Below are 15,406 nucleotides of genomic sequence, written 5' to 3'. Positions count from 1 at the left end.
TGACCACGCCCCCTCAGAGCTCCGCCTTCTCATTGTCACCGCCAGACCGTGAGAAATGCCCCTTTTCATCCTGAGCCTCTTTCCTGGCGGCAGTTCTGTCCAAATCCCGCCCCTTTGGCGGAAGCCCCGCCTTCCGAAGCGCGTCTCTATCCTAGCAGCCTCAAGCCCCACCACCTGTCAACGGACGCCCCGCCTCTTTTGCCTCCAGGGTCCCTACTCTATCACTGGCCCCAGTTCTACCCACAGACACTAAAAGTTCAATTCAGCCTCACTTCGAACCGCCATGCAAGACGGAGACACCCTCTGCTCCTCGAAAGACCTTCTTTCCCCCGCCACGAGTCACTGTCCTGGAGGACTTATTTTATAAGTTGTGGTCCTCAAATCGGGATAGCTTCAACGTGAACCAGCCTCGCAAAGGGGGTCAGCTGAGGATCCAGGCTTCGGGGGAAAACTGGGCAGCGAGTGTCACCGTCCCTCCCCACTCATTCCCACCCCACCATTTTTAAAATGAAGACAAGTACAAACCAAAGAGAAACGACTCACCCTCCAAGATGCTCCGCACAGATTCACGGGCTTGAACGTGCAGGAACTCTTTGGTACTTAGATGTTCATCCCCACCCCTACCGTGGTCACAAACCCTCTGTGCTTTGACAGCAGTGCTCCTCTGAGCCGTATTAATCCTAAAACGTGAAAGCCTGATTGTTGAGATCAATGTACACCAGCTTTTTATTTTTGTTTCATCTTAGAATCCTAGAACTCGTGGAAGTAAAAGCAATCAAAGCTTAATGATCTTATAAACAGAGGTACTCAAGCCTGCCATACTCAACACTATTTTCAACAAAAATTTAACATCACTTCACTCTCCTGCAATTAAATTTCATAGACAATGTAAGCTATCTACACAAATAATTTCAAGAAACCAATGTTCTAATATTATAAAGGTGAAAAAAGAGAAAGTCGTTGATTCTAAAATGCTATACTAGTATCAGTAAAAAATAATAAAACAATAGGTTTTTCACTACATAAATATATACATCAATTTGAGAACTGCAGACCAAAAACTGCCCCCACAGAAGTTCAATATGTTTCCTAGGGGGCAGTACTGTGCCCACTGAAAACCTTTCCTTAGGATTGACCTCTGAGGAAAAGAAATGCTTCAGATACAGAAATTCATTCTTTTGTTCATGCATTTAATGGTTTTTGAGCACCAGCATATGCCAGGCACTGTGGGCGATGCAAAGCTGAGTCAGGCAATATTACTGTTTTCAAGATTATAGTCTGGTCACCAAGCAAGAAAAACGTGAATATAAAAACATCAAGCTGGAGACCCCTTTAAGGGTACGGACCGATGAATATAAATCTCATCTCTCTTTCTCCCTCTCCCTTTCTTCCTCCCTCCCTCTTCTCTCCTTTTCTCCTTCCTTCTCCCCTATCCATGCTCTTCCTCCTCCTTCTGCCCCTCTTCTTTAGTACCAGTTTATAGAGTCACCTCCTTCTCTCTTTAAGCTGTCTGGCTCACTGCCCAATGCCATCAGCCCAGAATCCTTCCTCCCAAGTTCGGGCCATGCCCGCAGGGCAATTCTGTCCAGGAAAACAATTTTAATAGCACAGTGCTGAGAACAGTGTCCTTAGCTGAATTGCTGCCAATTATTTGGTATCCTTGTACAAAGCAAGACTTCCCCTCAAAAAAAATAAAATAAAACTGGTTGCAGACCTAAGCTATATGAATATATGTTGTGCATAGCAGATTGTGCCAGCCCACATAAATCTGTTTAGAGATCATGCTCACAGAGGAACTTGTTTTTATTAAAATAAACTCATTTGTAAAAATTGTAAATATGACTGATTTCAACAGCTGCGTGGCTCCAGAAAGTAAGTTTTTACCCATAGATTGGCACAGTTAGAATAGTCTAGATTTTTTATGCATATGTTTTGCGGTTTGTCATACACAGTCTGGTACAGCAAAATTTCAGTACTGTTAGAGATGAGAAGTTGTCCAGCAGGTTTTAAAAAGCAAAGCACTTTGGCTATTCAGAGCTTCTTCCACCTTTAGAACAGTGAAAATATATATTTAGGAAGTTAAGAGCTCTGAATCAAAGGCTCTAAGGACTGGTGTCATCTGAAGAGGAACAGGCTTCTAACAGCACTCTTTGTAGTAGTTTCCTTCTGTTATTATTCTTTCCTTTTTCTACCCTTGGTGAAAAAGTCTTCTATAAAATGTGATACCATGAAACAGGTCAGCCAAAAAAGACATCAAACTAAGACACTTTAAACTTTTAACTAGAGTTTGGTGAACTTGAGAATGTAGCACTAGTGAAACATTCCCATAATTCTAATGGCTACTTTCAGAAGTGAACAAACATTCCTGCTAAAGCTGGTTCAGACAGAACAAACTCCAAGTCAAGTTAGGGGTCATTTCCTATTCCTCTTAGTGCTTGTTTTGGGAAAATAATAATGTTATTATTAATAATAGTAAAGACAAGTTAATATTGTTGATAAATACCCTCCCTACTCCACTCCTCCCAATTTCTGTATCTAGCATAAGACCATATATAAAGGACTATAGCAGGGGTCCCCAAACTACAGCCCTCGGGCTGCATGCGACCCCCTGAGGTCATTTATCCAGCCCCACCACACTTCCCGAAGGGGCACCTCTTTCATTGGTGGTCAGTGAGAGGAGCACAGTATGTGGCCGCGCCGCAAAGCATAGCGTTGCTCACGTAGAGTACTACTTCCGGTGATGCGGACGCATGCGTCAGGGCTCCGGAAGCATGTCATATCACTTGTTACGGCTAGCAGTGACAAATATGGAACCGGACATTGACCATCTCATTAGCCAAAAGCAGGCCCATAGTTCCCATTGAAATACTGGTCAGTTTGTTGATTTAAATTTACTTGTTCTTTATTTTAAATATTTTGTTTTCTTACTTTAAAATAAGATATGTGCAGTGTGCATAGGGATTTGTTCATAGTTTTTTTTATAGTCCGGCCCTCCAACGGTCCGAGGGACAGTGAATTGTAAAAAGTTTGGGGACTCCTGGACTATAGGATCAGGAAAAACTGATTTTTCAGTTTTTATTCAAGGAGTAACATGTTGATACACTTAAAATAAATCATGGTGTTATCTGGGTTGGTTCATCCATTGGTATACACTCCATAAAAAAGTTAGTGGCTATGTCAACACTACCTTTGAAAAAAAGTGTCAATGTATCCTTTTTGATCTAAAAGCTTACCATACAAATAAGCCTAGCAGACCACCCAGGGAGAAAGCAATACCAGAGTGAGAAAATGCAATGCTTTTAGTGTGTTTCAGACTTTAGCAGAGGAGTCTGGAGCAGCAGTTCTAAATGTTAATGTGCATGAAAATTGTTGGGGAATTTTTTTTTTCCTAAAGGAATTTATTTATTTATTTTAAAGATTTTATTTATTCAATTTTCAGAGAGGAGAGAGAGAGAGAGAGAGAGAGAAAGGGGAGGAGCAGGAAGCATCAACTCCCATAAGTGCCTTGACCAGGCAAGCCCAGGGTATCGAACAGGCGACCTCATCTTTCCAGGTTGACACTTTATCCCACTGCGCCACCACAAGTCAGGCTGGGGAATTTTGTTTAAAATGTAGGTTCTCTGCCCCTGCTCCCAGGAGAGTCTAATTCAGTACGTCTGGGATAAGGGGGTGGTGAATCTGCATTTGACAAAGAGCTGGTGATGCTTTTGTAAGAGACCTGTAGACTTCACTTTTATGCTGCTTTTGAAAACATCCACAAGGTTGAAGTCAGATGGTCTTTTGTTCAAGTCCCAGATCCTCTGCACCTGCAGCTGTTAGACTAACAAACCTACAAAAACTTAATGGCTTGAAAGCCTAAACTATTATTTAGCTCATAAGTACGTGGGTCAGCTAGGTGGTTCTGCTGATCTGTGCCAGGTTTGGCTGATCTTGACTGGACTATCTCATGCATCTGTGTTCAGAAAGTGGGTTGTCTGAGGGCTGCCTGGTCCAGGTGTCTCATTCATAAATCTGGCAGTTGGCTGTCTAGGGCTGGCTTTTGTAGGATGGCCTCAGTCACACCTCCAGTAGTTGGGTGACTGTTGATCACGGGATGACTGGGCCATATGTGTCTCACCTTCCAGTACAACAGCCTGGACTCCTTCACATGCACAGGGTTCTAAGAAACCAAGAAGCAGCATTTAAACCTCTTCAGCCTAGGCTCGGAACTGACACAAGTCATTTCTTTCTTTTTTTTTTTTTTAATAAATTTTTATTAATGGTAATGGGATGACATTAATAAATCAGGGTACATATATTCAAAGAAAACATGTCTAGGTTATTTTGTCATCAAATTATGTTGCAAACCCCTCGCCCAAAGTCAGATTGTCCTCCGTCACCCTCTATCTAGTTCTCTGTGCCCCTCCCCCTCCCCCTAACTCTCTTCCTCCCTCCCTCCCATGTCCTCCCTCCCCCCCACCCTTGGTAACCACCACACTCTTGTCCATGTCTCTTAGTCTCATTTTTATGTTCCACCAACACACAAGTCATTTCTACCACATTCTACTGGCCAAAGCAAGTCACAGGGCCAACTCAGATTCTATATCTTGATGGGAGCATCTGCAAAGTCACACTGCAAGGGATGATGGTACAAGAAGGGCAAACAGTTGTGACCATTTTTGTAACTGACTTACCACAATAATGACATGACTAAAGGCGTGTTTCTAACTTAACCTGTTGCAGGGGCTATAAGCCCAAAATCAAGGTGTTGGTAGAGTTGGTTCTTTCCCAGAGCTGTAATGAGAGGATCTGTTGTTCTAGGTCTCTTTCTTTGATTTGTAGATGGCGGTCTTCCCCCAGCGTCTTCACTCTCTTACATTAGATTAGGATCCACCCTAACAACCTCACTTTAACTTAATTATCTCTGCAAAGACCCTGTCTCCAAATACAGTCACATTCTGAGATACTGGAGTTAGGACTTCAGCATATGAATTCCCAATTCAGCCCATAACAACACGAAAACAGTCGTCATCGTAACCAATGTAAATGGTACCTTAGTCTGTTCTTGCCATTGCAACATCACCGGGCTTATCTACAGTTCTGCTTACAGGGGTCCCCAAACTACGACCCCCTGAGGCCATTTATCCAGCCCCCGCCACACTTCTGGAAGGGGCACCTCTTTCATTGGTGGTCAGTGAGAGGAGCATAGTTCCCATTGAAATACTGGTCAGTTTGTTGATTTAAATTTACTTGTTCTTTATTTTAAATATTGTATTTGTTCCCATTTTGTTTTTTTACTTTAAAATAAGATATGTGCAATGTGCATAGGGATTTGTTCATAGTTTTTTTTTTATAGTCCGGCCCTCCAACGGTCTGAGGGACAGTGAACTGGCCCCCTGTGTAAAAAGTTTGGGGACCCCTGGCTTATCAGAACGCCCTTCTGTTCCTGAGAGCATCCAGTAACTACTTACTGACTCTGTGCCTGTCATTTACAAATAAGCCTCTTTTAAAGCACCAAGTCTGGGAACAAGTGGCCACACTGTGTGCTTTTTCAAGGTTCCTTAAAAATTATGAATGCATTCTTTTAAAATTATGTGTAATCAAACATTTTGTTTACACCTGGTCTAAGGCAATGGTTCTCAACCCCCAATGGACAATAAAATTACCTGGCGCTTTTAAAAAAACATCTATGCCCCAGCCCCACCTCCAAAGATTCTGATTATTTGGTTTCGGGTGGGATAGAGGCACTGGGTGTTTTTTGTTTGTTTGTTTTTATCTTCCCAAATGACTCTAAAATGGAGTCAGTGTTGAGAATCACTGGCCTCACAAAAAGTAGAGGGGAGGCAAACAACTCTTAGTAAGTTCCTCTACCTGCTCAGCGCTTTGCTACCCACATAAAATTTAATTTTCAAAACAATACTGTGAATGTTAGTAGTATTCCACCCTCCATCTTGTGGACAGGAACACTGAGACTCAGGAAAATTGCCTTGCTCAAGACTCATGACTTGCAGACTCAGAAGTTTAGGGACCTGGATAGGACTGGAGGCTGGTTGGGCCTTTTCTATTGTTTGTAGAAGAAATCAGCACAGAAAGACATCAGTTTTTGGCCACTTTTAAAAAACATATCTCAGTCTTGCCTTCACACTGCTTCTCCCTTCACAGGCTCAGCAAACATCAAGTGAATGTATTATCTCTGTCAAAACAGACTGAGCTGAGCTGCTGTCACCAACTCAGAGAGAGATGAGAAGCATCACCTCATAGTTGTAGCACTTTAGTTGTGCATTGACTGCTTCTCCTTTGTGCCTTGATGGGGGGTTTTAGCCAAGCCAGTGACCCCTTGCTCAAGCCAGAGGCCTTGGGCTCAAGCCAGAGACCATGGGGTCATGTTGATGATCTCACGCTCAGGCCAGCAATCCTGCGCTCAAGCCGGTGGGCCCATGCTCAAGCCAGCAACCTTGGGGTTCCAAACTTGGAACCTCAGTGTCCCAGGTCGATGCTCTATCCACTGCACCGTCACTGGTCATGCCCTCCTTTTGCATTTCTTTCTCTCCCATACTAGACGAGAAGCATGCAGCCAGCAAGGTGATATGCTATGCTTATATTATACAGGTACCCCAAAAATAAGACACCTTTCTGATCAGGCAGATAGATCTTCAGATGTTTAACAATTTTTTTTCTGAAAAATACTTGCAAAAGACAGTTGAGGGACAATATAAAAATATGAGAAATATATAATTTTTCAGTATATATACAAGAGGTTATATTCTGATCTATTTTGCCCTTAGATATTTCAGATTTCATAATTAAAATGAGAATTATAGCTTAAAAGCAACTTTTAAATTTTAAGAAAATATTTTCACTACTAAAGCAACTAAAAAAGTAGAGATAAAAGTCTATCCATGGTCTTCCCTTTTTTTTTTCTTTTTTTTTTTTTACAGAGACAGAGAGAGAGAGAGTCAGAGAGAGGGATAGACAGGGACAGACAGACAGGAACGAAGAGAGATGAGAAGCATCAATCATTCGTTTTTCGTTGCGATACCTTAGTTGTTCACTGATTGCTTTCTCATATGTGCCTTGACCACGGGCCTTCAGCAGACTGAATAACCCCTTGCTCAAGCCAGCGACCTTGGGTCCAAGCTGGTGAGCTTTGCTCAAACCAGATGAGCCCACACTCAAGCTGGCAACCTCGGGGTCTCGAACCTGGGTCCTCTGCATTCAAGTCCGACGCTCTATCCACTGCGCCACAGCCTGGTCAGGCGGTCCTCCCTTCCTGACCACCATTAGTATTTTGGTATATTTACAGATCAACTATTTTTAGATAAAAAAAAAATATGCTTAGTAATCTCTGTTTCTTCTCCTACAAGGCTATTTGGTATAAAATTAATAGAAAATTATCATTTTGGATAGACATTTTCATTTAGCTAGTATTTTAGTGACAGCATTTCATGCAACATACGTGAGGTGAAAGTTCAGAAGAAATGAAGCAATTCGTTTGAGTGACGGTGGTAATTTACATTTTCTCCCTAGTAGGGTGAGGAAGGAGACTTAAGAAAAATTTAAGAAACAAAAAAGAGACAAATGAGACATATGCCATGGTCCTAAATATAAAATGTCAACAGAATGAAAAAAATAATTACACAACATAAAATTGGGGTAACTTATTTTCTTCCTAAATAATTCAAGAAAAGCTTGTATCTTTTTTTACAGACCCTGATTTTCCTACTCACCACAATAAATAGCTATAATTAGGATTCATCACACGTAATCAGTTTCCAAATTATTTCATGAATACATTATCTGTTGCAATGAGCCCCTAGCCACATGCCCCACCCACCCAATCTTTAAGCCAGTTAAAGTTTCACCATGATGCTTTAAAGCAAGACTTTCAGCTCACAATCTCTGCAGGACCAGGGTACTCACGTTTGGCACTCTTTGATTCATTAAATGTTTTACTCCCAATATATTTTGGATGTCTAAATCATTTTGATTTGGCATGTGCTCTGAAGGTAGTAGTATTCCAAGAGCCCTCTCACTGCATGTTAAGTGCTGTTCTCTGACTTCCAGCCAGAGCTCAGATGTTGGCAGGGTTGACTGCTCAAATGTAGTGATTTCATTTCCAACTTTCTCATACTATAATTACATAGCCTACACATGAAGCTTACAGAGTTTTCCTCTTAAAAACAGAACAAAGACAATTTAACATTGCTACAAAATAATTAAGACAATCTTTAAAATTGGAAGAAATTCGAAAATAGGTTGTCACAATACAATTAATGTTGGTTTGTGAGTTTCAATAGCTGAGAAACCTAAAAAAATAAATGTATAGCTATTTATATTTTTCTACTTTTACATTATAAAGGAAGTGAGCATTTCAGGTTGGATTCTCTCTAGTGAAGATCCTGAGTAAAGGATGAGAAAGCAAGTATTTATTTGGGAGGGGATGTCAAGTGTACAACCAGGGAAGTGGAGTGAGACAGGGGAAGGGAGCTAATATAGAGTGTAGTTTCAGGAGGGTATTGCTCTGAGACCTAGGGCTCAACCCCAGTGGAGGACTTAGACAAAAATGTAGCACACACCTACCTCCGAGTTGCCCCACCCAAGGGGGAAGGGCATGGGGGTATCATTCACCAACTCCAATACATATCTGGTTGGCACTCATTCTTGGGGATAACTTCCCTTCACATCTAGTATGGACCGTGAGAAGACCCTCAGGTGGGGTTGTCAATTTTGCAAGAGGTTACCAGTGGCACATCTGGAACGTTGAATGCCAAGAGTATATGAGTAGGGCCCCTGCAAGTACCTGTTCAGGGGAGACCCATCACACAGACCTAGTGAAGTCCTGATTCTGCCACGTTTAAGTGTGGAATTGAGTAAATTACCTAATCTAGCTGAGCCCTAAGGTCATCTTTTTTTGAAAAATGAAAATACTAGGATTTACCTCCTAGAGTCTTTGAAGGATGAAGTAAGATATTGTGTGGAAACTGCACACAAGGTGAGAGTTCACCTATGTGTTAAAGAACTGGCTCAAATGCACATTTGAAATAATGTCAGTAAATTGGGCTTTGTTAAACTTGATGACAGACAACTCTCAGGGTGGCTGCTGGGTTCACACTGGCTTATAATAGGGGTTTCCTATAGTGATGTCAAAGTTATGTGACCCTGGCCTCTGGCCATAGCTAGGGGGCACACCATGACCAATCCAATTCTTTGTTAGGGGGAACTTTGAAACCTAAAACAGAGAATCACTGAGCCTGGGTGTTTTTGTTCAATCACATTAATAGCAAGTATTATAAGAACTTCTCCAAGGGCCTGGAGCAGCTCTGGTTCTCTCCATCGACCTTTGGTTTTTCTGGCCATCCATGTAGTAACTTACATTATTTCAAAACTATGCCTTTTTGTTAGCCAGAGAATGTTTCTGTTGCTTGTAACCAAAAAAACCTTAAATGGATCTGTTCTTAAATCAACATTTTAACCAATGGCTGCTCTCTCATCACTATATAAAAATAAATTTAAATATAATAAGATTTTTTTTTTTCTTTCTGAAGCTGGAAACGGGGAGGCAGTCAGACAGACTCCCGCATGCGCCCGACCGGGATCCACTGGGCACGCCCACCAGGGGGCTATGTTCTGCCCATCCGGGGCATCACTCTGCTGCCACCGCTCTAGCGCCTGAGGCAGAGGCCATGGAGCCATCCTCAGCGCGCGGGCCATCCTTGCTCCAATGGAGCCTTGGCTGCGGGAGGGGAAGAGAGAGAAAGGAAGGGGAGGGGGAGGGGTGGAGAAGCAGATGGGCACTTCTCCTGTGTGCCCTGGCCAGGAATCGAACCCAGGACTTCTGCACGCCAGGCCGATGCTCTACCACTGAGCCAACTGGCCAGGGCCTAAATATAATAAGATTTAATTTTATGTTATCTATAACTTACTTTAAATAGGTAAATGTATATTTAAGAATATGTATTTCTTGGTATTTCCTGCTTGTTTCGAGAGCTAACAAAATAACAAAACAGAAAAGCCCACAACCTATGTCTTTCTAGTTATTTTACTGACTACGCAAAGGTAATGTGTAATCATGTGTTAGATGGGTTTCATGAGGATGATCATATGTGGACAATTAACTATTAGCAAATCACTGTGAAAACTTGTCTATTATAGCCTTCAAACTGGATAAACCCAGCAAGGAGCAGCAGCTTCTAAAAATATAACTGAGATGATTTTGGATCTTTTTTAAAAATTCGATGCTATTAGCTAGATCCCATACTCCTATTCTGGAATCTGTGCTCCCCTCACAATCCATGGGCCTCCATTTTCTATTAACTCCATATGTTCCTAGTCTCCTTAATCTTCCGCTCTCCTTATCCATTACCTAGTCAGTAAGTCAAGTGACATTTATTTAGAATCAACTATGGACCTACTATGTAAGCGCTGGATCTACAATCAGAAAAAAACGTTACTGACCTTAGGAAGCCTATGATCTCGTAATGAGCCAACCATTAAGCAAGCATTGCATTGTAACATTTACAAATTATGAAGTGTCATGTAAGAATATTGGGGATTGGATGACATTAGAATAGGAAGTCTATTTGAATACATAAAATTTAAAACTATATTTAATAGAGGGTCAGGAAAATGAAGATGGTAACGTTTATGCTGAGAAATGAGTCAGGCATGCACTGGTGGAGGGAAGAGCATTCTTGATAAAAGGAACAGTATGTGAAAAAGCCCAGAGGCAGCATAGAGGCTCGGTAGCTGTGGCTGAAGTGTTGTGGGCCAGGAGGAGAGTGGGGAGGAGGTGGAGCTGAGAGGGAGGCAGGAGCCGTAGGAAGAAGCTGCGATGGGAAGCACGAGTATGAGCAGATGATAGCAGATCTAAGTTCCTTAAAATATTTTGGCTACTAGGTGAATGGCCAGCAGGGGCAGGAGTAGAAAGTAAGACCAGTGAAGAGGTTCTTGTAGTAGGATAGCCATGCGACTAGACTGGGCGAAGAGAGCCAGTGGAAGAATAGAGAATGGAGAGGTGTTTGGTCTTTGTTGGTTTTTAAAAATATTTTATTTAGCCTGACCTGTGGTGGTGCAGTGGATAAAGCGTCAACCTGGAAATGATGAGGTTGCTGGTTCAAAACCCTGGGCTTGCCTGGTCAAGGCACATATGGGAGTTGATGCTTCCTGCTCCCCCCCCACTTCTCTATAATAAATAAATAAAATCTTTTTAAAAATATTTTATTTACTGGTTTTAGAGAGAGAGAGAAAGAGTGGGGGTGGTGGTGGAAAGCATCAATTCCTAGTTGCTTCTTGTATGTATGTGTCTTGACTGGGCAAGCCTGGGGTCTTGAACCAGTGACCTCTGCATTCTAGGTCAATGCTCTATTCACTGTGCCACCACAAGTCAGGCAGTATTTGGTTTTTCTGATCAGGACTTGGTGATGGATTGGAAGCTGATGGAGAGAGAAGCTGTAGGTTTCTGGCTTCAGCATTTGGATGAATGATAGTAACATTTCTTTTTTTTTTTAATTTTTATTTATTTATTTTTTACAGAGACAGTGAGTCAGAGAGAGGGATAGACAGGGACAGACAGACAGGAACAGAGAGAGATGAGAAGCATCAATCATTAGTTTTTCGTTGTGCGTTGTAATACCTTAGTTGTTCATTGATTGCTTCCTCATTATGTGCCTTGACCGTGGGCCTTCAGCGGACCGAGTAACCCCTTGCTGGAGCCAGTGACCTTGGGTTCAAGTTGGTGAGCTTTGCTCAAACCAGATGAGCCCGCGCTCAAGCTGGCGACCTCAGGGTCTCGAACCTGGGTCCTCTGCATCCCAGTCCGATGCTCTATCCACTGCGCCACCACTTGGTCAGGCATAGTAACATTTCTTGACAAGAGGAACTCTAGAGGTAAAGCAGGTTTCAGGGAAAGATAGGTTGGTGTGACCTGACCTGTGGTGGCACAGTGGATAGAGCGCCAAGCTGGAATGCTGAGGTCAACAGTTCAAAACCCTGTTTACCCAGTCAATGCACATATGAGAAGCGTCTACTGAGTTGATGCTTCCCATTTCTCCCCTTCTTTTCCCCCTCTCTTTCTTTCTTCTGTCTAAAAATTAACAATCATATTTTTTTCTTTTTAATTTTTTAAAATTTATTTTCGTGAAAGGGGAGGCCAAAAGACAGGCTCCCGCATGTGCCATCTGGCAAGCCCACTGGGGGCAATACTGTTGCAACTGGAGCCATTTTTTAGCACCTGAGTTGGAGGCTATGGAGCCATCCTCAGCGCTCGAGGCCAACTTGTTCAAACCAATCCAGCCACGGCTGTGGGAGAGAAAGAGAAGGGAGAGGGGGAAGGGTGGAGAACAGATGGTTGCCTCTCCTGTGTGCCCTGACCAGGAATCAAACCTGGGACATTCGCAAGCCACACCGATGCTCTATCAATGAGCCAACTGGCCAGGGCCAATAAAAGCCTTACAAAAATGGTAGTTTAGAAAAGTGATATGGCCTAGAGAAAGAAGATTGGGAGTAGTTGACATACAGGTAGTACTTCAAGCCTTGCAAGCAGGAAACACCACCTGGAGAAAAAGGGTAGCGTGAAGGAAGAGCCTAGACCGAGCTCTGAAGAACATGAAGATAAAGGGCAGAGAAAGACAGCCATCAAAGAGGGGAGGTGGCAGTTCTGGAACCAGTAGGATATCATATACTCTCACATGGTTGTATCACAGCAGGTGAGAGAAGAAAAAAAAAAACAGTTTCAAGAAAGACATGTTCTACCGCATGTAAGGAGTGCTGAGTGGTAGAGTAGTAATAAGGGCATATTTGCTTCAGCAAAATGGCAGTCCCTGGTCCCCTTTAGAAGTGTAGTTGAAGTATTTTTGCAGCCAGCTTTGCCCTATTCCAATCATGCCTTTTCCCCTGACCAAAATCCAAACCCCAAACCAGGAAAGAATAAAGCAAAACACCATCCTCCTTTTTTGCTTTGACACTCGAAGCACTCCTACTCCATGAGCAACCCTCCTTCACACAGTATCAATCCAGAGCCTCTTCCATCTCCTTCCTCATCTAAGCTCACATGACAAGCCTTCTCCCTCTTTATCTTCTGAGGAAGACTCATTTCAAAGGGCGATCTATTTCCTCACCATCATTACTTCTAGACAATCGTAACGCCTCCAGTTCTGGAGGCCAGAAGTCCTAAATCAGTATCACTAGGCCTAGATGAAAGTGTTGGCAGGGCTACACTCCTGTTCTGGCTTCTTTCAGAGCCTAGTGGCTGGCTGCCATTTCCTTGGCTTGTGGCTGCATGACGCCACTTTGACTCGATTGTCACAGTGCCTTCCTTCCCTTCTAAAATCTGTCTCCTTTTCATAGGGCACGTGATCATCTTTAGGGTCTACACAAATAATCCAGGATAATCAAGATCCTTAATTTAATTTACAACTAAAGGACTCTCGTTTTGTTTTGTCAGAGAAGGAAACATTGACTGGTTCCTGGGATTAGGACGAAGATACCTTTTTTTAATGGCCATTTTTCAGCCTAGCACAAAAACTATGTGCAAAATACAGACTATAAAGACCGCCCTCTCCTGACTTCCCAGCAACCTGCCATTACCTGAAAATCAAGATGTTTCTAGTTGTATTCAACGCATCCCCCAAATTAACAACTTGTTGCTGTCAAGATCCCCACCAATCCTCTGGGAGTTGATCTTCACAACAATGGAGTTATCTTTAATGTACACTGTATTACCAAGCAAGGTCTTACTAAGCATTCCTATATAAAAATACCTCTGAAAGCTTCCTTTTGACTGTTCTGCTTCTAGTTTGTCATTTTTCTAGACCAAGAAAAGCTTTCAAGTCCATGTGAACATGCCACCTGTGTGCTCAGTGGCTCCTTATTTAGCTTTTACTTCCTTTAAGCAGCAAGTCCTGAATAAGACCTTTTGAGACCCTAAGCACCAAAAATATTGTCCCCAACTTTTTGTATCCTATGTGCCTTTGTTGGTTAGAACTGCATTCTATTATCAATAACAGAGATCCGCTCAACAACAGTAGTTTAAACAAGGTAGTTTATTTCAAATAAGTCTAGTAGTTAGAGGGTTCAACAATATCCTAAAGCGGTGTTTCCCAACGTGGGGTCCACGCCCCACAGGGGGGCAATTCGATAGTTAAGGGGGCAATTTGAAAATGGACTCAATAGGACTTTAACTCTTTTGCCCCGGGCCATTTAAATGCAATACTAGATATCGGTGCCAAATTTAACAAAAAAATGCAATTCTTAAATAATTGCGGTAAATAATTATTAAGTATAATTTCGTTTGACGAGACCAAAATATCAACTGAGTGATTGGCGTCCTCAAGTAAACTTCGTCCTGGGTTCACCGCGGAGCGTTCTGTCTGACGCGGGGAACCCTGGACGTTTTAAAAACTCGCTAAACAACGCAGTTAATTCTCACCTAATTGGCCCATCGCAACTTCTGTAGTGTTTCACATCATTCAGTTGGTGTTAATTTGAAATGTGTCAAAACTGTTGTAAAAGCTCGTTGATTTAATTAATATACATATATATATTGTATAGATATAATTGGTAAGTATTTGATTTTATTTTTATCAATATTAAACTCTTTATTAAGTACTTCTTGCATCGGGGCTAGAAAGCACTAATATTTTATAAATATTATTGGGGCTATAATAATGCATGCACGACAATTTTAATTTTAGAAGCATAACTTTCCAGAAAATTTTGTCAAGTGGAAAAAATATAGATACCTTTTGATTTGCGGTGGTAGTGTAGTAAATGTGTTATATACATTTAAATAAATATGAATTTTTAGTATATGTTTACTCTATGTCACATTGAATATATTTTAACATATTTTAATATTAGTTTTTAATTGATCTTATTTTTATTTCTTATAGCCCATAGTAAAATAAGTGGTGCAAGCAAGAAAAAAACTCGTCAATATTTGGAGGAATATTTAAAATTTGGGTTCATACCCGCTGTTCACGATGAGCAGATTCCTTTTTGTCTTTTATGCCAGCAATGCTTGACCAACGAATCAATGAAACGAGGTTGTCTTGAGGCGCATTTGAAGGCGAAAAACATAGTGCTCATATTAATTCAGATTTGAGTTACTTTAAAACTTTAAAGAAAAATTTTGAAAAAAGAACATTAAAGTCTCTATTTACTGCTCATACTTCAACTAATAATAGTGTTCTTGAGGCTAGTTATCAAATTTCTTTATTCATTGCTAAAACTGGAGAAAATCACACTATAGGAGAGAATTTAATAAAACCGTCAATATCAGCATTTCTTAAAACGGTTCTTGAAAAAGATGGCAAAGATGTAAAAGCTATGCCACTCAGTGACAATACTGTTAGCAGAAGAATAGACGAAATGAGTGAGGATATTGAAAAACTTATTAAAAAGCTGAAAACAAGAAAATTCTCCTTGCAAA

The sequence above is a fragment of the Saccopteryx bilineata genome, chromosome 3 (genome assembly GCF_036850765.1).
Source record: "Saccopteryx bilineata isolate mSacBil1 chromosome 3, mSacBil1_pri_phased_curated, whole genome shotgun sequence".
In the NCBI taxonomy this organism is placed as follows: Eukaryota; Metazoa; Chordata; class Mammalia; order Chiroptera; family Emballonuridae; genus Saccopteryx; species Saccopteryx bilineata.
This window is presented reverse-complemented; position numbering follows the sequence as displayed.